The following is a 21,846-nucleotide window of genomic DNA, read 5'->3' as shown; positions in this document are numbered from 1 at the left end:
AGGCAAGAAACATTTTTAGTTAGAATCCAAACTCCTGGAATAGTCCCAGAAGCAGAAGGTCTGGAGGGGCAGCATATTTTATGGCCAACCTGGTACCATTGGAGGGATTTGTGGCCATCCACAAGGACCAAAGAGCTGCTAGCAATAGTATCTCGTAAGTTGCAGTTAACCAGTCATATATTGATTTCAAAGTGGGTAAGTGGCAAAGAATGGGCAACTTGGGAAGATCCACATTTCTCCTGGCTCCACCTGAATCTCCAGAGCACGGGGTAATGAAAGTTGGTGGAAATCTTCCAGGTGATTCTAATGTGAAGCCAAAGTTGAGAATCACTTTTCTAGAGAAAGCTGGCTGATATGGTTTGGAGGTTTGTTCCCTCAAAATTTCATGTTGAAATGTAATCCCCAGTGTTAGAGGTGGAGCCTGGTGGGAGGTGTCTGGGTCATGGAGGCAAGTCCCTCATGAGATGGCTTGGTGCCATCTTCATGGTAATGAGTGAGTTCGATAGATAGATAGATAGATAGATAGATAGATAGATAGATAGATAGATAGATAGATAGATAGATACAGAGAGGTAGATGCTCTTATCTATCTCTCTAGGCTGACACACATTCACTGAAGCTGATGCTCCCTTCTCTTTCAAGTCATTAGATGGAAGAAACAAGTTCCTATCCTGATCAGTGTGGGTTGAGTGTGACTCGGTGTGTCACACAAGTGAGCAAATGTCACTTGACTTCTGCCTTGATTTCTGAACAGCACACAAATGAAAAAGGAAGGGATGAAGCAGCTTAGGGCAGGAGAAGATGAGAAAGACATCACAGTTTTAAGGTGAACTCATACCTGTTTCATTTTAGTAAGGAGGCATTACTTGTTACTATGGATTTTAGCAGATTAAATAGTGAATATTTGTTTATAAATGAATTTTTCCATGAGTCTACTAGACTAGGAGCCATGAAAGCAGAGCTTTTCAAACCCGAGAGTCCCTCAGAATCATCTGAATAGCTTGTTAACATGTCCTGCTCCTTCATTCCCAGATCCTGATTCAGCAGTTTCAGGGTGAGGCCCAGGACTTTGTCCTTCTCACAAGCTCCTAAGCAATGGCTTGCTTCAGAGCACACCTCACCCCTATGCTAGAAGGCAGAATCCACCTATGTCTCAACGAGTTACACATTTAATCAGTGCACAACATATTCAAGACCCTCCACTAGCTACTTGGTAAGAAGGAACACTATTGGTTTTTAACAGGTTCATAGTCTTGTAGAAGCAAAAACGTAAAGAATTTCTGTCCTTTGTCAACCTTAAATGTATTAAAAAACTCAAATAGGATAAAGATGAGTTATAAAATCAATAGAATTTTGACACCAAGAAGACATTCGCATCCAAACCCAAGACATTTTTAATAAATGTGCTCCCTGCTTACATCAGCAAGGGTCAGTTTCTGTTGTTTATAACCGGGAACCATGGAGTCTCTTTCCTTATTTTGAGGTGTGATTGAAATGGAAAGAATTTCAGTTTCTTCCATTTAGGGAAAGGTAATATTATGGGGAAGATAATAATAGCACCCATTCTTTTTTAGCATAATTGGAAAGATTAAATAAGATCATATATAGAAAGCTTGAAATATAAAGAATTTATTTTTAACAATGTCTGGCACATAATAGATGCCTAAATCTTAGCACTTGGAGCTGATTGTATGGGAAAGAGGAAGCAAGAGATTATAGCTGCTGGTGGAATTCTAAAGAATCACTTGGCCACGTGCAGTGGCTCACGCCTGTAATCCTAGAACACTGGGAGGCCAGGGTGGGCAGATCACTTGAGGTCAGAAGTTCAAGATTAGCCTGGCTAACATGGCAAAACCCCATCTCTACTAAAAATACAGAAATTAGCCAGGCGTGGTGGCATGTGCCTGTAATCCCAGTTACTTGGGAGGCTGAGCCATGAGAATTGCTTGAACCTGGGAGGTGGAGGTTGCAGTGACTCGAGATTGTGCCACTGCATTCCAACCTAGGCAACAGAGTGAGACCCTGTCTCAAAAAACAATAATAATAATATAAATAAATAGCCACCTACCTGAGGCTGTGGATGTACTCACTGATGTCCACAACGGCAAGTGGATAAGGGGACAAAATGCACTGTGTCAGACAGGGGTATAAAGAGTTCCTCAAAGAAAGAGGTGGAAAGCACAACTCGAAAATTCAGCCACAAAACTTAGCAGACAAAAGAAAACAGAAAAACACAAAACAAAAGCAAAATATGTATTCTGGACAACTCCTGGAAACACTAACTGCAGCCTATCCCTGTGCACCAAATGCAAATTGGAATGGCACTGGGTTGCCTGCTTTTAAAAGCCATGCACCAAATCAGGCAAGGTGGCTCACACCTGTAATCCCAGCACTTTGGGAGGTTGAGGCAGACAGATTGCTTGAGCACAGGAGTTTGAGACCAGCTTGGGCAACGTGGCAAAACCCTGTCTCTACAAAAAATACAAAAATTAGTTGGGGCATGGTGGCACAAGCCTGTAGTCCCGGCTACTTGTGAAGCTGAGATGGGTGCATTGCTTGAGCCCAGGAGGTTGAGGTTGCAGTGAGCCATGATGCACCCTGGCACTCCAGCCTGGGTGACAGAGCAAGACTCGATATTGTCAAAAAAGAAAAAAGGAAAAAAAAGGTATACACCACATGAACTGAATAGATCCATAATTGAGAGGAGGAACTGGCGGAAATTATGTTTTTTGCTTTGTTTTTGTTTTTGTTTTTTGAGATAGTCTCACTCTGTTGCCCAGGCTGGAGTGCAGTGGCATGATGTTGGCTCACTGCAACCTCCACCTCCCGGGTTCAAGTGATTCTCCTGACTCAGCCTCCTGAGTAGCTAGGACTACAGGCACGTGCCACCACGCCTGGCTAATTTTTTGTATTTTTAGTAGAGAAAGGTTTTCACCGTGTTAGCCAGGATGGTCTCCATCTCCTGACCTTGTGATCCACCCGCTTTGGCCTCCCAAAGTGCTGGGACTACAGGCATGAGCCACCGCGCCCGGCCTGGAAATTATGTTTAATCACCCAATGTAATTGTTTTCCCATTCAAAGCCTTTGTTTCTATATAAGTAGTGGTTCTCAACCTTGATTGTAGATTGGAATCACCTAGAGAGCCCACCTCCAGAGACTCTGATTTAACTGGTCAGGGTGCAGGCAAGGCATAAGCTCCTCCAGTGATTCTCATATCCAGCCAGAGTTGAGAACCAACCGTCAAAGTCTTTATAAACATCCCATGCTCAGTTTCTATGAAGAAAAAAAAAAAGATTTTATTTCAAAGAATTCATTATTCCACTATTCAAAAATTTCTAAGTAGGTGTTCAAAATCATCCTCATATTTAGGCCATAAAAGCGTCAAAAGAGAATTTGTTAGGAAGGTTTCTTTGGAAACAGTTGTTCTTTGACTCTCATCCCTAGAATGGAAAGAGACAGAATATCTGCTCCTTCACCTTAGTTAAGAGAGAGGCTTCAACAGTACTATTTAGAGAGTTTTATATTTATTCTACTAGCCAGGGAGACACAGTGGACTGGTATCTGACCCCTAGAAAATTGTGAAGGCAGAGGTAGACTCACTCACTACTCCGGCGCTGGAAAGCAAGAAGTTAGTTGCTTTGGGATGGGCCTGTACTTCCAGTTGGTCAGGGCAATGGATGCCTACGCTGACTGCTCAGGACGGTCCTGGAGGCTGATTCCCTATGTCCTTTCAGTAGCCTCGTAAAGAGCTGGCTCACCAGATCTGAGTTCACTCAATGGGAAAACAGGCTAAAACATGACAATTAATCTCAGAGGTTGCTTCTTTCTAATAAAGCCTGTTCCCACCCAGAGGTTGTCCATTGCTACAAAGGCGTGTAGATGATCCTTGTCTCTATTTTTCTACGAATATGGAATGTATGTGGAAGTGGAGCTCTTCACTATGGGACCACGGCCACGCTGAGTCCAGTCCACCCACAATCGGTCCAAGCATCCTTCCTGGAGGACTCATGACAGTAGGAGCTGTCACCTATGCACATTTCTGCTTATCCATTTCTCCCAATAAATGTTATTTTATCTTTGTACCATGTGGCATTGATGAAGTGTATGTATTCATGCTACCTTTGCAAAATGACCACTAAGGAGAAAGAGCTAATCTGGTGCCTTTTAAGTCCCAAGAAGGGCTGCCTGGGGGGAGCCACAGGATCTTAACAGAAAAAGTCTGTGAGTGCCTCCTGAGTAGAGTCAGTCAAAGGATGAGGGGCCGAGGCAGGAGCAGCAAGTCAGAGGAAACTCTAATTGCCCTGTCGTGGAAAACACCATTGAGCATTCCCAACGGAATCCTCTGAATACTCCCACCCCGAACATTGTCAGCTCTAAACACTTATTAGGTCCAGAAAACACCCTCTTACAATACCAGTCATCATGTTCCTAACCCTTTTTATCTCCTCTCCCTCCCCACTCTTAGAGGAAATCATACTTAGCAACATAGATGGAGTGGAAGGTAAGCATAGAGAGAAGAAAAATCACAGTCCCTCCCCTGGTTCCTGCCTGTAGAAGGTTCCATCAAAGGAAGGAGAAAGATTTTAACTTAATTTAAATGCAAATACTTTATAATAACTTAACATAATGTACTTTTAGTTACTGAAATGAGACTGTGTTTTTATTCAATGTCACCAAGATATTTTTATTTCCTGAAAGTAAGAGAAATGTCATGGGAATGCGTACATTTTCAAGTTGGAACAGAAAGTACTTTCCCACTAAATAAATTTAAAGGGAGTAGAAGTCAAGAAAGAATTAGATAAAGAAAGAGAAGGAAGGAAAGAAAGAAGTGGGGGAGGGAGGAAGGAAAGAAGGAAAGAAAGAAAGAAGGAAGGTGTTTTCTGATTACATTCTTTAAATCAAGTTTTTCTAGTTTTCCTAAATATTTCACCAATATTTTGCATTGCTGATATTCTAAGTTTTACACCCATCAGATCAGAAAAACTTAGAATATCAGATAATGCTAAATATTGGTGTGAATGTAGGAAAATGGAACCCTCCTACTCTGCAGGGAGCGTCATCCAGCCACACCCATTTTGGAGAGTAGCCTGAGAGTACTTGTTTTGATATGTGTACTATATCCCCTATGACCAAACAATCCATGATCAGTACACCCAGAGGAACATGCACACGGGTCCCAAAGGGGATATGTACAAGGATGTTCATTGCAGCGTGACCAGCCAATTGTTGGGAATGAATAAAAGAGCCTCTCTTCCAGCTTCTACATGGAAGGCACTCAGGGAGTACAGTGATCGAGCTGTTGAATCAGGCAATCTGCAGTATTCACAGAACACGTAAGTCCAGTTTAAGCTGGAATTTTTAAGATCACACAAGAATATCTAAAGAACCTTAGCAGACACCTAGAGTCCATATCAGCTCTAACTGGACACTGACAAGGTCCCATATATTTTCTCCAAATGGCAAACTCCTATACTATGACCTTTTAAAAATGTTAATGCCAATAATATAATCAATGACTTGGTTTACTTTCCATATAGGTTCTGCATTCTCTGCTCAGTTTTTAATTTTTTTATTTTTTTTCAGAGATGGACTTTTGCTCTGCCACCTAGGCTGGAGTGCAGTGGCACCATCTCAGCTCACTGCAACCTCTGCCTCCTGGGTTCAAGAGATTCTCCTGCCTCCGCCCTCTGAGTAGCTGGGATTACAGGCACCTGCCACCGCGCCCAATTAATTTTTGTATTATTAGTAGAGATGGGGTTTCTCCATGTTGTCCAAGCAAGTCTCAAACTTCTGACCTCAAGTGATCTGCCTGCCTTGGCCTTCCAAAGTGCTGGGATTGCAGGCATGAGCCACCGCGGCCGGCTTCTGCTCATTTTAAAGAGTTGTATTATCTATATTTTCAGAGCACATTGCTACTATGTATTACACATTACACCATTTCTCTTATAAGCATCTTTTCTTTTATTTATTTATTTATTTTTTTAGACGGAGTCTCACTCTGTTGGCCAGGCTGGAGTACAGTGATATGATCTCGGCTCACTGCAATCTCCACCTCCTGGGTTCAAGCGATTCTCCTGCCTCAGCCTCCCGAGTAGCTGGGACTACAGGTGTACACCACCACGCCCGGCTAATTTTTGTATTTTTAGTAGAGATGGGGTTTCTCCATGTTGGCTAGGCTGGTCTCAAACTCCTGACCTCAGGTGATCTGCCTGCCTCAGCCCCCCAAAGTGCTGAGATTACAGGTATGAGCCACTGTGCCTGGCATCAGTCACTGCATCATTTTGCTTTATTAATAGTCCTACAGAAAGGGCACACTTAAGACTCACCACAGGCTTTATTTCAATGCTTCCCTTCTTTTTCTTTGTCTGAAACTCATTAATCCCCAGGTTTCTCAGGAGGGATCACTGAAACAGTTTCTAAGTTTGTTGCATATTCTTCAATATTTGCAGTGGACTATTTCATTTTGCTTAGGTGAAATTCACATAATACAAAATTAATCATTTTAAAGTGAACAATTCAGTGGCATTTAGTATATTCACAATGTCGTTCAACTACCACATCTATCCAGTTCCAAAACATTTTCATTAACCACAGAGGAAACTCTGTCTCCAGAGTTATTCCCACAGCTCCTAGCAACCAGCAATCTGCTTTCTATTTCTGTGAATATTCTGGATATTTCACATAAATGGAACATACAATATGTGATTTTTGTGTGTCTGGCTTCTTTCACTTAGCATAATGTTTTTGTGGTTCATCCATGTTGTAGTATCCATGTATCAGTCCTTCGTTCCTTTAATGATATTTCATTGCATAGCTATGTCACATTTTGTTTATCCATCTGTTGATGGATCTGTTGCTCATTTTTAAGTGAAATGAGGTTTCACATAATAATGACAGGTAGGATATATTAGTCCATTTCCACGCTACTGATAAAGGCATACCTGAGACTGGGTAATGTATAAAGAAAAAGAGATTTATTTATTTATTTACTGAGATGGAGTTTCACTTTTGTTGCCCAGGCTGGAGTGCAGTGGTGCAATCTCGGATCACTGCAACCTCTGCCTCCCGGGTTCAAGTGATTCTCCTGCCTCAGCCTCCTGAGTAACTGGGATTACAGGCATGTGCCACCACACCCGGCTAATTTTGTTTCTATTTTTAGTAGAGACGGGGTTTCCCCATGTTGGTCAGGCTGGTTTTGAACTCCCGGCCTCAGGTGTTCTGCCCGCCTTGGCCTCCCAAAGTGCTGGGATTACAGGCGTGAGCCATTGCACCCTGCCAGTTTATTATAGACTCACAGTTCCATGTGGCTGGGGATGCCTCACAAGTGTGGCAGAAGGAAAAGGAATGTCTTACATGGTGGCAGACAAAGAGGAAAAATGAGAACCAAGCAAAAGGGGTTTTCCCCTCATAAAACCATCAGATCTCACGAGACGTATTCACCACCATGAGAACAGTATGGTGGAAATGGCCCCATGATTCAATTAACTCCCACCAGGTACCTCCCACAACACATGGGAATTATGGGAGCTACAATTCAAGATGAGATTTGGGTGGGGACACAACCAAACCATATTAGAGGGATAGGCCAGGTCAGATCTTCTGTCTTCTCAGCTCTACAGTTTGCTCTTTTGATGTTGTCATAAAGCAATCACAAATGTGACCTCTTACTTTCTGATATCTGTCTCCTCCGTTGCCCTCCCCAACTTTTATTTGAACTTTTTACATTTGCCTTGTATGAGTTTCCCATTACCACTGTTAATACCTTAACACAAAGCTAATGTTGAAACAATAGAAACTTATTCTCTTACCATTTGGGGCCCAGAAGTCAAAGTAAGGTCCTATGGGGCTAAAAAATCAAGGCATCTGCAGGGCCACACTCCTGCTGGAGGCCTCAGGGAAGAATCTGTTCCCTTGCTTTTTCCATTGAGTATGTTGAGGTGTTGACTGCAACTGAGTGGTTGAGAACCACTGCTTAAGTTTGCAGTAATGAAAACTGAAAAAATCTGAAGGTATAATCTACCAATGGATTTTTTCTCCTTTCACAAAGACATTTGAGACCTTTTGCTTTTTTTGTAAAGTTAAAAATCTGCAATAGAGGCAGTCCCTATTTCCAGGTCATATTTGACGTGCATTTCTCACCAAGTAATTTCAAAACTTCTTAAAATCCATGTCTCCTGGGAGTTTCAGAGCTGAATTTAGCGACATGGTGTCTATTCCGTCTAAAAAATGGGCCTTTTTAGGCATGAGTCACAGTATCTGTTTTTTCTACCTAATATCATTTAAGAGCAATAAATCACTTAAGGTTTCTTAAGTGATTTCTTAAGATGACCACATGATTTATCATCCAAACTAAGACGTGTTTGAGAATGAAAGGCACTCACTTCATAATTATTACAAGGATGGTTGATGATAATTAGGACTATCTGAGGCAAACTGGAATGACAGTTAACTTACTTATCCATAATTAACTAATCCAGACAGGATAACTGTTGAGCCCACTGACAAGTGATATGATTCCAGGGTTAGATTGTCCGCAGTTCCCTGCTTGCTTCTGAAAGCATAATGGAACTGGGAACAGCTGATTTTCCTGTGAGGCACACAGAGAGAGAGAGAGAGAAACAATTGCCTTGTGATTTAAGTGCAGATATTGCTCTCCCCTCAATAAATTGTTTCTCTAGGAAATGCAAATTACCAAATTTCAGAAGTAAAAATCAGAATGTACCAATAATCAATACACCAATACCAATTTTTATAAAGGCAGAGATAGTTAAAAAAAATTCACGCCATCCCTGACATAAATGCCCCAAGTACAGCTTTTTTTAAATTAAATAACTAAAAATTAGAAGTTCTGCTTTATTTTTAAATATTTTTATTTAAAAACAAGATATTGATTAATTATAATTTATATGTTTTCCTTTAGTTTTCTTAGGTGAGGAATAATTTACATTGAGTTAAATATATGAATCTTAAGCCCACAAATTGAAGCATTTTCACAAATGCATAAACACAGTTAACCTTACATGCCACCCATACCCATATTAATATACAAAATATTCCCATCACCCCAGAGAGTTCCTGTGTGCCTCCTTCAGTCAATTCCTGCCTACTCCCAGAAATAGTAGGTTCAGATTTCTATTACAGTAAATCACATTTGCCTCCGCCAGAACTTCATATAAAGGAATCATCTTAGTATACACTCTTTCTTGTTTGGCTGCTTTTACTCAGCATGTTTTTGAGATTCGTCCAGGTTTCTGCATGTGCCAGTAGTTCAATCCTTTCTTACTGATAAGTAGTGTTCCATTGTCTGACTATACCACAATTTCTTTATCCTTTCTCCTTTTGGTGGACATTTGGGATTTTTTTCCCTAGAGTTCTTAGCTATTATGAATAAGCCGGCTACAAACATTATTGTACAGTTGTTTGTGGACATAAGTTTTCATTTCTCTTGAGTAATACCTAAGAATTGGATTGATGTGCTTAGGAAAATATAGTCTGGTGGTTTTCATATCCTGTATTTTGTTTCTGTTTTTTTAGAAATGGGATCTCACTATGCTGCCCAGGTTAGTCCCAAATTTCTGGCCTCAAGTAACCCTCCCAACTCAGTCTCCCAAACTACTAGAATTATAGATGTGAGCCACTGCATCCTGACAATGTTAGAACATTTTTAAAAATCCAGTCTGTTCATCTTTATCTTACAATTGGAGGGTTTAGCTTTTACATTCAATGTAAGGATGAATGTGGTTGGGCTTGAGTCTACCATTGCTATTTGTTTTCTGTTTGTCTCATGTGGTCTTTGTTCTTCTGTCTCTTTTTTATTTTTTCCTGTCTTCTTTTGAGCTAATCAGTTTTTGTTTTTAGAATTCCATTTGTCACCTCCACTTCATGTATATGTATAGTTGACCCTTGAACAATGTGCGTTTAAGCTGCATGGGTCCACTTATATGTGGATTTTTAAAAATAAATTTGTTGGAAAAATTTTTGGAGATTTGCAACAATTTGGAAAAACTTGCAAACTATATAACCTATATACCAAAAAAATTCAGAAAAAGTTGTGTCTCACAAAAGCACAAAATATATGTAGACACTAGTGTATGTGTTAATCAACTCTTTATGTTAATGGTAAGGCTTCTAGTTAATGGTAGGCTATTAGTAGTCAAGTCTTGGGTGAGTCAAAAGTTATGTGCAGATTTTTCACTGCACAGGGGTCGGCACCCCCAATCTTTGAATTGTTCAAGGGTCATCTATAAATATATATTTTTATTTTTATAATCATTTGTTTAGAGATTATAGTACAGATCTTTAGCTTACGTCTAACTTCAAATAATATTTTTTTTCTTTTTTTTGAGACAAAGTCTCAATCTGTTGCCCAGGCTGGAGTGCAGTGGTGCGATCTCGGCTCACTGCAACCTCCATCTCCCGAGTTCGAGCGATTCTTGTGCCTCAGCCTCTGGAGTAGCTGGAATTACAGGCATGAGCCACCACGCCCAGTCTTAAATAATATTAAATGACCACAAACAATGTAAGAACCTTACAATTGTATAATTTAATTTTCCTCCCTCTCATCCTTCATCCTCTTATTGTCATGTATTATAAACCCCACATTACATTGTATGTTAAAAGCCCCCATGATATATTGATATGTTCATATTATTTTTACTTTAAAAATCAGTCATCTTTTCTAGAAATGAAAAAAATGTGTGATACTGTTAAATCCAAAATTAAAAGGTTTTAAAAATGTTTATGTACTTATTTCCTTTTTCTGATATCCTTCATTTCTTATTGCAGATTTGATCTTCCATGTGACCTCACTGTCCTTCAACCTAAAAACTTCCCCTAGCATGTCTTATGGTAGTGGTCTGGGGATAAATTCTTTCCATTCTTGTTTATAAATTTATCTATTTGGCCTTAATTTTTGAAGGATATTTTCACTGTATATGGACTTCTAGGTTCAGCTTTTTTTTTTCTTTCAGCATTTAAAAATGCTGTTCCATTGTTTGCTCATCTCCATTCCTCCTGATGAGACGTCAGCCAAAACTGTTGTCATTATATCCCCGTTTAAGATTTTAGATCTGAGTTGCCACCATTATGCTCAGCCCCCCATCAATTTTGCAAAATTCTTGGCCATTATTTCTTCAAGTATTTTTCCTTCCCCATTCTCCCTTTCCTGTTCCTCTTTGGCTCCAATTACAAATCTATTAGATGATTTGATTATGACCTGTAAGTTTCAAAGATTTGTTCATTTTTTTCATTCATTTTTCTCTCTTTTTTTTTTTGAGACGGAGTCTCGCTCTGTCGCCCAGGCTGGAGTGCAGTGGCCAGATCTCAGCTCACTGCAAGCTCCGCATCCCGGGTTTACACCATTCTCCTGCCTCCGCCTCCCGAGTAGCTGGGACTACAGGCGCCCGCCACCTCGCCCGGCTAGTTTTTTGTATTTTTTAGTAGAGACGGGGTTTCACCGTGTTAGCCAGGATGGTCTCGATTTCCTGACCTCGTGATCCACCCGTCTCGGCCTCCCAAAGTGCTGGGATTACAGGCTTGAGCCACCGCGCCCGGCCCATTTTTCTCTTTACATTTCATTTTAGACACTTTGTATTCAAGTTCCCTGATCGTTTCTTCCACTCCTATCAAGTCAGCTATTAAGCCCAACTGATTACATCTTCATTTCTACTATTGTATTTTTTCACTGCTAGCATTTCCATTGCATCTTTTCTGTAGTTTCTATTCCTGGAATGAAATTCCCTACCTATATATTGTTCACCTCCCTGCACCTCAATCTTTTAAACATATATACTACTGTTATTTTAAAGTCCTTGTCTGCTAATTCCAACACCTTTTCCATCTGTGAGTCCACTTTTTTAACTGTCACATTTTCTTGCTTCTTTGTGTGTCTCAATTACAGCAGCCCTAGCAAACTAATGTATTGCCTATTTCTCAATTTATTCAAAACTTTGGGGATGGGGAAGTGTGCTGTTTATTAGGTGCTCTGAAATCCCCCAACTGCATGGCAAATTGTAGTGTTCAATAAATGTTTGTAGAATAAGAAATTTAACATCTTATTAATAAGAAAAATCTAAAAATATAAATTGTTTTTCTGGTATTTGTTCTGAATTTGCTCAACTTAGAGGAGTTTAGACTGTGGCGTTAACATTCTTTGTAGCTACTTCTATAGCTGACTGTGATGCCTTGGGAGAGCAGTTTATGCCACATTAACAAGGGTAAACACAGGTCATGAATCCTTGCATGGGAAGATGGGTGGCTGTACTGAACATAGATACATACTCAGATGACTTTCATATTTCCACACACAAGATAGCATATCCTAGGGGTTAAAACCACCGCCTTGACATCATACTCCCTTGATTCGAATTATGTCTCCAGAACTGAGTGGCCTGGAAAATTGTTTAATATTTTGGTGTCTTAATTTCTTTTTTTGAGACTCTTATGCCCAGGCTGGAGTACAGTGGCATGATCATGGCTCATTGTAGCCTTGACCTCCTGGGCTCAAGTGATCCTCCCACATCAGTCTCCCAAGTATCTGGGACCACAGGTGCATGCTACTATGACCAGGTATTATTATTATTTTTTTTTTCTGTAGCAATGGGGTCTCCTTATATTGTCCAGGCTGATCTCAAACTCTTGGGTTCAAGTGATCCTCCCATCTCAGCCTCCAAAAATGCTGGGATTACAGGTATGAGCTACCACCCCCAGTAGTATCTTAATTTCTTTACTGAAAGGTGAAATGATATTAGGGCTTTGGTGAGGATTAAATGAGATAGACTACATAAAACGCTTAGGACATCAAATGGCACATGGTAAGTAATAAATGTCAGCTGTTGGGCTTTTGAGGCATTCAATATACAGCACCTGTCTTTCTTTCCTGAATTCTGAATCATTTCGGGTATAAAATGGTAGAAGCAGCAGATGAAACATCAAAATGACATCTGTGTTATTGATAAAACTAGGTTGGAGAATTTCACTTATTGTGAGAGCAAGAGAGTCCCGAACTCCTTATTCTAGTGGTCCTCAAAATATATTCCAGTATCATCAGCCTCGCCTAGGAACTTGTTAGAAATTGGGGCCCCACCTCAGCTATACTGAATCAGAAACTCTGGGAGTGGGGCCAGCAATTTGTGTTTTCACAAGCTCTAATAGTTTGACAACAACCCCTTCTCCATCCCAGTCTGGGACTTGGGAAATAGCACTGTCAGATCAAAAGCACTTTCTCATGGTCCAGATGAAGGAAAGAATGAAGAGGAAGAAGCAAACTAGACCATAGCCAAGAATGTTCTAAAACAGACAAAATATGTCAAGAAAGAACAGGAAGTAATGAGTAGAGGTAGCCCTTGGAGAAATTTTGCTATAAAGAAACAGAGAAACGGAGTGGTTGATTGAGGGGCATGTAGACTCAATACAAAGATTATAAATAAAATTGGCTGGTTAGTTTCTTCAGGAATTTATATATCTATCATATCACTTAAAGATGACTCCCATGGAGATAATTCTTTTCTTTTTTTTTTGAAACAGAGTCTTACTTTGTTGCCCAGGCTGCAGGGCAGTCACGCAATCTGAGCTCTGGGCTCACTGCACCCTCTGCCGTCTGGGTTCAAGCATTCTCCTGCCTCAGCCTCCCTAGTAGCTGGGATGACAGGCGTGCCCTACCACTCCTGGATAATTTTTGTATTTTCATTAGAGACGAGGATTCTCCATGTTGGCCAGGCTGGTCTCAAACTCCTGACCACAAGCGATCCACCCACCTCGGCCTCCCAAAGTGCTAGGATTACAGGTGTGAGCCACCTCACCTGGCCTATGGAGATAATTCTTATAGTTTAGAATTTTTGTGGCTGCAGTCTTGGCAATAGAATCATCAAAACAAGAATTCATTTGATTTTAGGAGTGAAAATCATTTAATAAACTAAAGCTTGTTGAAGGCCAGACACTTTACATATATTTATTTAACATTCACGGAATTAAGTGTCATTATCTCCATTTTATAGAGATTAAGTAACAGGACCTAAATTGAGAGGAGCAATTTTCAACCAGGCATTCTGGCTTTCATGTACTTACTTTTACTCCTACCAGGTCTTCTCCTGTAAAATGGAGCTTAAAAGACTCTTAAATCAAGGTCTGATGCCTAAAAATCTTTGTGTACATCAGCAGAAGGATATAAATACTGACAGCATTTTCATTCATTGGGGAATTGAGTCAGAATCATCGGGGAATTGTAATATTACTATTACAGAGTCACAAGATCTCAGGTATCAAAAGTCAAATTAAGTGACATTAGCATGATTGACCAAGGTTTATCTCTGCCACTCATTTTTTCCTTCAGTAAATCCAGAAAGAATCAAAGGGCTTACTGGATTGGATAAATGATTTTTTTTAATGCATGGAGCGAGAACAATGCTTTATTCATACTGGAGTGTTGGGTCCTAAATAGGCCCTACCCGGTTAATGAGAGATCTGTGTGTTACGTGTAGGAGAAATCTAGAAAAGCAGCTCCTTCCATGGTAAAACCCTCCTGGGGTGAGGAGCTCATCTGCAGCTCAGCTCTTCTCACCACTACTCCTAGAGGGGAAAACTGGGAAGGTTGTGCATGGAGAAAAACTCAAAAACAGACTTGATGAAAGGGGAAGCATTTGGTCAAAGTCATGTTAGGGAAGCGATGACATGAGATCCTAGCTTTTTTTTTTTTTTTTTTGAGATGGAGTCTCACTCTGTCGCCCAGGCTGGAGTGCAGTGGCGCCATCTTGCTTCACTGCAACCTCCGCCTCCTGGGTTCAAGCAATTCTCCTGCCTCAGCCTCCCAAGTAGCTGGGATTACAGGCACACACCACCATAGGCCTGGCTAATTTTTGTATTTTTAATAGAGACAGGATTTCACCATGTTGGCCAGGCTGGTCTTGAACTCCTGACCTCAAGTGATCCACCTACCTCGGCCTCCCAAAGTGCTGGGATTATAGGCATGAGCCCCTGCACCTGGCTGAATTATCTTACTCAGAGTTTTAACACTACTTAGTGGCCTTAGAGACAAAAACCCACTTCTTCCTCAGCCACTTTCTAAGGCCTCCAAAAAAATATATATATATATACATATTTCAGCTATAAGACACTGGGAAAGGAGAGAAAAACTGCCAAATTATCACCCTCCCCATGTCCCCAGTCCTACACCTTTACTAGTGTTGGATGGGTGGGTATATCCGATGGGAACATACCGCAGGGAGCAGACTTTCAGGTTGGGTATGTTTTGAAGCTGGAGAGAATTAAGTCTACTTCTAGTTGAAAATGACAAAGATGCCCCCAGCTTGGGTGTTCTAGAAGCTGGTGGGAGTGGGAAAGAAACCATGAAGCACTCTGTCCTCGCCTGTGGCTCCAGGCTGGGTTAAGTTCTTGTGGTGATATCCGCAGTGCAGCTCCTCATCCATGACTGGGAAATGGAATTGAAGTGTGGAACAGGGGTAGCCTCAGGGTAGGCAGTGTTAAGGGTACTGGTTTTGAGTCTGACCCTGATTACCCATGTGTCCTTGGGTAAGTTTGTGATAATGTTGGTTTACGCAGGTGCAAGTAGCCTTTTGTTTTCCTCAGGGCCATGAAACTCCCTCCCAGAGAGGGGATTTATGCAAGCCTCCCCCCAAGAGAGGGGATTTCTGGGAGCCCCAGAAATTGCTGCTTTTAGTCAGATAAGGGAAAGTCTGAGAATGCTTCTTTTTGCATTTGTTGGATTTCAAATATTTTCAGCTTAAAATAATCTTCATACAAACTCTGGGGTTCTGAGTAGGTCTCTTCAACATGCTAAAAAGCCAAGATGGCAAGAAAAAAGAGATGTATAACCAAATATAAGAAACAGAAGAGATAGAAATAAATAAGACATGGTAAAAGATGAGTATAAGTTTAAAATTTTAAAATCAAAGGTAAGTAAAAGGCAGAATAAAATAAACTGCTTATATAATAAAATAAAACAGTAAAAACTAGACAATATACAAAGCTACAACATTGAAAGCAATAAACTAAAAGAACATAGGAATAATAAAATAATAATTAAACCAACAGGCCCAGCTATGAGCATGTGTAAAAAAGGGAAAAAATTACAGTGTGGAACAGTGCCAAGGGAATGTGACAGGGACCAGGAATAAAAAGCTTGTTGCTGGCCGGGAGCGGTGGCTCATGCCTGTAATCTTAGCACTTTGGGAGGCCTAGGTGGGTGGATCACTTGAGGTGAGGAGTTTGCAACCAGCCTGGGTTAGGGTTAGGGTTAGGGTTAGGGTTAGGGTTAGGGTTCCAACATGGTGACACCCCATCTCTACTAAAAATACAAAAAATTAGCCGGGTGTGATGGTACACACCTGTAGTCCCAGCTACTGGGGATGCTGAGGTGGGAGAACCGCTTGAAACCAGGAGGCAGGTGAAGGTCGCAGTGAGTCGAGATAGCGCCACTACACTCCAGCTTGGGCAACAGAGTGAGACTCTGTTTCAAAAAAAAAAAAAAAAAAAAAAAACCCATTGCTTTGGAACAACCAGCAGTTCCAGTGTCTTCCATTCCACGTCTCTTTTGGAGTATAGGGTCATTGAAGGAAAAAGCCTAGGATTTAGAGCTTTGGGGCATAGAAAAGCAGCCGTAAGCCTGTGTGGTGTTGTGTACCTGCAGTCCCAGTGACTCGGGAGGCTGAGATAGGAGAATCCCTTGAGTCTAGAAGTCAGTCGGGGCATCATAGTGAGACCCTATCTCTAAAAAGAGAAAAGAAAAGCAGCTATTCATCCAGACAGTTCCTTGAAGGGGTAAGAAAAACTAGCTGTGGTTTAATCGTAATTTCCCTCTTGATGCATTACATTGACGTTTTTCTGGCTTGGTTAATGAATGCCAGCATGCTATACAGAGCAATAGGCCTGAATCAGAGTTGGTATTATTATTCTTTAGGTATGCAAATGCACCATCTACTTTTAAAAGTGAGACAAGTTGGAATGGGAACAAAACTTTCATAGAAATAGTGAAAAGGCCGGGCGCGGTGGCTCAAGCCTGTAATCCCAGCACTTTGGGAGGCCGAGACGGGCGGATCACTAGGTCAGGAGATCGAGACCATCCTGGCTAACACGGTGAAACCCCGTCTCTACTAAAAATACAAAAAAACTAGCCAGGCGAGGTGGCGGGCGCCTGTAGTCCCAGCTACTCGGGAGGCTGAGGCAGGAGAATGGCGTAAACCCAGGAGGCGGAGCTTGCAGTGAGCTGAGATCCGGCCACTGCACTCCAGTCCGGGCGACAGAGCGAGACTCCGCCTCAAAAAAAAAAAAAAAGAAATAGTGAAAAAAAGGTTCAATTGGAAGTTTATCTTGAATCATAAAATTAAGGAATGTAAAAACTTTATCTTAGTTGGATAAAATTAAGATTATAATTTCAACTAAGTGTCAAATCACAGAATAAATAAAGAATAAAACAAGTATTGATTTTTGCAGGATAGTAGGAGATACCATTCTTCATAACTAACATTTGCAGTACAAGTATTTTTGCAAAAATACTTAAAAGACGTCATCAGATTTCTCAAGAGGCCTGTCTTAATCCTTTGATAGTTAACTCCTTTTTGAAGCTCCTCTCATGTCTTAATCATCCTCATTATATTTTTTCCCTTGTTTATTAAGTGACCTAGATACCCCAGATCATGTGGTATCTCCTCTTTCTCACTCTCTCTCTCTTTTTTTTTTTTTTTTTTTTTTTGAGATGACATCTCACTCTTGTCCTCCAGGCTAGAGTGCAAAGGCATGATCTCAGCTCACTGCAACCTCCTCCTCCAGGGTTCAAGCGATTCACTTGCCTCAGCCTCCTGAGTAGCTGGGATTACAGGCACCTGCCACCACTCCTGGCTAATTTTTGCATTTTTAGTAGAGACGGAGTTTCACCATGTTGGCCAGGCTGGTCTGAAACTCCCAACCTCAGGTGATCTGCCCATCTCGGCCTCCCAAAGTGCTGAGATTACAGGCATGAGCCACCACACCCAAGCTTCTTGCTCCTTTTTTTAAATCAATTTTGCTTCCCTTCACAACCTTGTTACTTCAGGAGTTAAATAACAAGTATTCAGAAAATACTTCTGGTAAATAATGAATATTCAGAAAATATTCTGGACAATAGCACGTGTGCTTCTGATTTTGACTGTACGCCAAGTTCACATATATAGTGGGAATAAATGGATATGTTTTGCAAATGGATGTGTGTCTGAGACCTGGGAAAGATCAGCTACTGCCAACTCTTGTTATTGTTAAGTAACTTGTATCCCAACTTAAAATCAAACCAGAAAGCAGGCAAAGACACTCACATTTGCACAAAGGGTATCTAATGAGGCTACAGTAATTAAAATTGACCAGGCCGGGCGCGGTGGCTCATGCCTGTAATCCCAGCACTTTGGGAGGCCGAGGCGGGCGGATCACAAGGTCATGAGATCGAGACCATCCTGGCTAACGTGGTGAAACCCCGTCTCTACTAAAAATACAAAAAATTAGCCGGGCATGGTGGCGGGCGCCTGTAGTCCCAGCTACTTGGGAGGCTGAGGCAGGAGAATGGTGTGAACTCGGGAGGCGGTGCTTGCACCGAGTTGAGAACTGGGCACAGAGCTCGAGACTAGGTCAAAACGCGAGACCAAAGAAAAAAAAAAAAAATTGACTAGTAAAATAGAAAATAGAAGTTAGCAATTCCTTCTTCTTCTTTAAATCCTTAGTGACCCCCAATAAAGATGTCAGACTATAGCATCCTGGAGCAGGTGTTAAATTTGTCCATATTTTTTCATGACAAATTAATTTCTACAGTCCTAAGTATTTTATTGTAAATGTGACAGTTTTTTAAGTAAGCAAGTTTTGGAGCACCAACCAGCTATAAGGAAGAAGGCATTGTGCTAGTGCTGCAGAGTTCTTTTGCATATATTATTTCTCTTGGAGTAAATAAAGATTTTGTGCACATGGCTGCCTTCCATGCATTATTTCAGTTTCTACTCAAATATCACGTCCTCAAACACTTTCTTTGACCAGCTCATATTACACTCCTACATCACTGTCTATTATATCACCCTGTCTCACTACCTTATCACTTTTGGAAATCATCTTGTTCATTTGATTAATTGGCTATTTCCTGAATATAATGTCCAAGAATGTAATGACCACAAAGACTAGGACTGTGCCCATCTTGTTCACTGCCATACCCCCAATACCTAAAGCAGTGCACCTGGCACATATCAAATTTTCTGAACAAATTAATAAATTATGAAGTCTCTAAGGGATAGTCAGCTAAATTAATACACAGGAGGCTGAGTCTGAAAGTTTCATTGAAATATTTGCATTAAAGTGTTAATTTGCACAATATTAACTTGCAGTTATTTATAGAACGCAATGCAAACATCAGAGATGTGGTCTTCTCTAACCCAAGATTCCATTATTCAAATATGTTTCATCAGCTCTTGACATAGTGTCCTTGTATGGGATGGCTAAATTTGGAATAAATACCAACATTTGCATGCAAATCCATCATTCTCCCTGTCTATTTCTTAGAAATTTATATGCTATCCAAAGGTAGGGAGACTAGACAGAAAATACGTGGCTTGAATGAGAATTTCTTCAACTGGAGGCAATTGTAATCCTTGAAGTCAATAGAAGTTACACATTCATCTTACTCTAGAAATGGAATTCTCTTTTCAATACTCATCTCTGAAAGAACAACCCATATGACGAAGACAAATGTATATGTCTAAGAACACTGAAATCATTCTATGGTAAAAATCAGTTTCATGGCCGGGCGCGGTGGCTCAAGCCTGTAACCCCAGCACTTTGGGAGGCCGAGACGGGCGGATCACAAGGTCAGGAGATCGAGACCATCCTGGCTAACACGGTGAAACCCCGTCTCTACTAAAATACAAAAAATTAGCCGGGCGTGTTGGCGGGCGCCTGTAGTCCCAGCTACTCGGGAGGCTGAGGCAGGAGAATGGCGTAAACCCGGGAGGCGGAGCTTGCAGTGAGCTGAGATCGGGCCACTGCACTCCAGCCTGGGCGACAGAGCGAGACTCCGTCTCAAAAAAAAAAAAAAAAAATCAGTTTCATTTTTGGTAATTAACATTTCTCTTCTTAGCATGCACTGTAAATTTAGTATATACGATAAATTGAGCTGTCAAAAATATTTCTCTGGCCAGGCATGGCGGCTCATGCCTGTAATCCCAGCATTTTGGGAGGCTGAGGCGGGTGGATTACTTGAGGTCAGGAGTTGGAGACCAGCCTGGCCAACATGGTGAAACCCCGTCTCTACTAAAAATACAAAAATTAGCCAGTCAGGAGTGGCACATGCCTGTAATCCCAGCTACTTGGAAGGCTGAGGCAGGAGAATCTGTTGAGCCTGGGAGGCGGAACTTGTGGTGAGCCGAGATCGTACCACTGCACTCCAGTTGGGGGCGACAGAGTGAGACGCTGTCTCAAAGAAAAAAAAAATCCTGTTTTTAAAAACACTTCAATCACTAAGAAATAAAGAAAAAGATTATTGCTCAGAGTTCATAGCCACCTCTTATACCTTCCTGATCAAAGGTAGAGGTAGCATTAGTTAATGAAAGCAATATCCTATTCCTTAGTTTATTCATTAGTTCCAGCTTCTCTTCACTAAATCCATTATTGAACAGCCAATAAAATCATTCAGTTTCTGTTTTACCATTTTTAAAAATTAGTCTAGGTTGGTTTCCAACTAGAAAGGTACCTGGGTGTCTTTCCCATCTTGATTTTCTGCCTCAAACTTCCAGAAGAAAAGAAAGGTTTCCATACACATGGTATTCACGGAACAAATGTTTCCCCACTTGAATCCCAGACCTCTGTTTAGAATTCAAGAACTGCGTTACCACTGTGTTGGAGAAGATCATAGGACTGTGTAGAGGTTTGTTCCTAGGGATAAAGCTACATCCCTTTGGGTGTATTCTTAGGTCAGCTAATTTATATCCTTGCCTTCAATCGTATTGCCTTAGGGTTGACACTACCCTAAAAGTCAGGAAAGAAATCCTAGCTTAGAACTAGGAGTTCTATTCTACATTCAATGTTCAAAAACTCTTCTGTTGGTGGTTGACTCACCGACATCCATTCAACCCCAGAAAATAGTCTAAATCAATTTTAGTAATTGTATTTCTCTCTCACGTTGGAATGATGAAGAATATTCCTGGGCTGCCAATGGCAGAATTGTGCTACTGAATCCACCAAGCCTGAAGCCTGCTCTGCCTCTTGGAGTTTGATTTGGTGAAATAATGAACTTGTTTATTGTCTAAGCCAGTTTGAGTCCGTTTTTGTTACGTACAGCAGAAAGTATCCTAACTCATGCAGCTCCTCTAGGAAAGAAGTCCACTGTCATGATTCCAATTTACTAAGAAGGACATCAGAGTTCTGGTTCAGGGAGCATCTTCATCTCAATTCTCTGAGACCAGTGCCCTCTGAGCCTCAGATGAACCAGTCCGTAACTTTTTGAAGTACACTCTAACTTGACTATGGCCCCTGGGGTTTCTAAAGGCTATTACTAGTTTTACTTATTATTCATGCTTTGGAACCCATTGAATTTCTCCAGGGGTTCAAAGGTCCAGTGTGTTCCACTGTGGCATTTTCTTTAAAAAGTCATGTCTAGGCCAGGCGCGGTGGCTCACGCTTGTAATCCTAGCACTTTGGGAGGCCGAGGAGGGCAAATTACAAGATCAGGAGTTTGAGAACAGCCTGGCCAACATAGTGAAACCCCGTCTCTGCTAAAAATACAAAAATTAGCCAGGAGTGGTGGCACGTGCCTGTAGTCCCAGCTACTTTGGGAGGCTGAGGCAGGAGAATTGCTTGAACCTGGGAGACGGAGGTAGGAGAATTGCTTGA

Source organism: Piliocolobus tephrosceles, chromosome 14 (assembly GCF_002776525.5).
Source record: "Piliocolobus tephrosceles isolate RC106 chromosome 14, ASM277652v3, whole genome shotgun sequence".
NCBI lineage: Eukaryota > Metazoa > Chordata > Mammalia > Primates > Cercopithecidae > Piliocolobus > Piliocolobus tephrosceles.
This window is presented reverse-complemented; position numbering follows the sequence as displayed.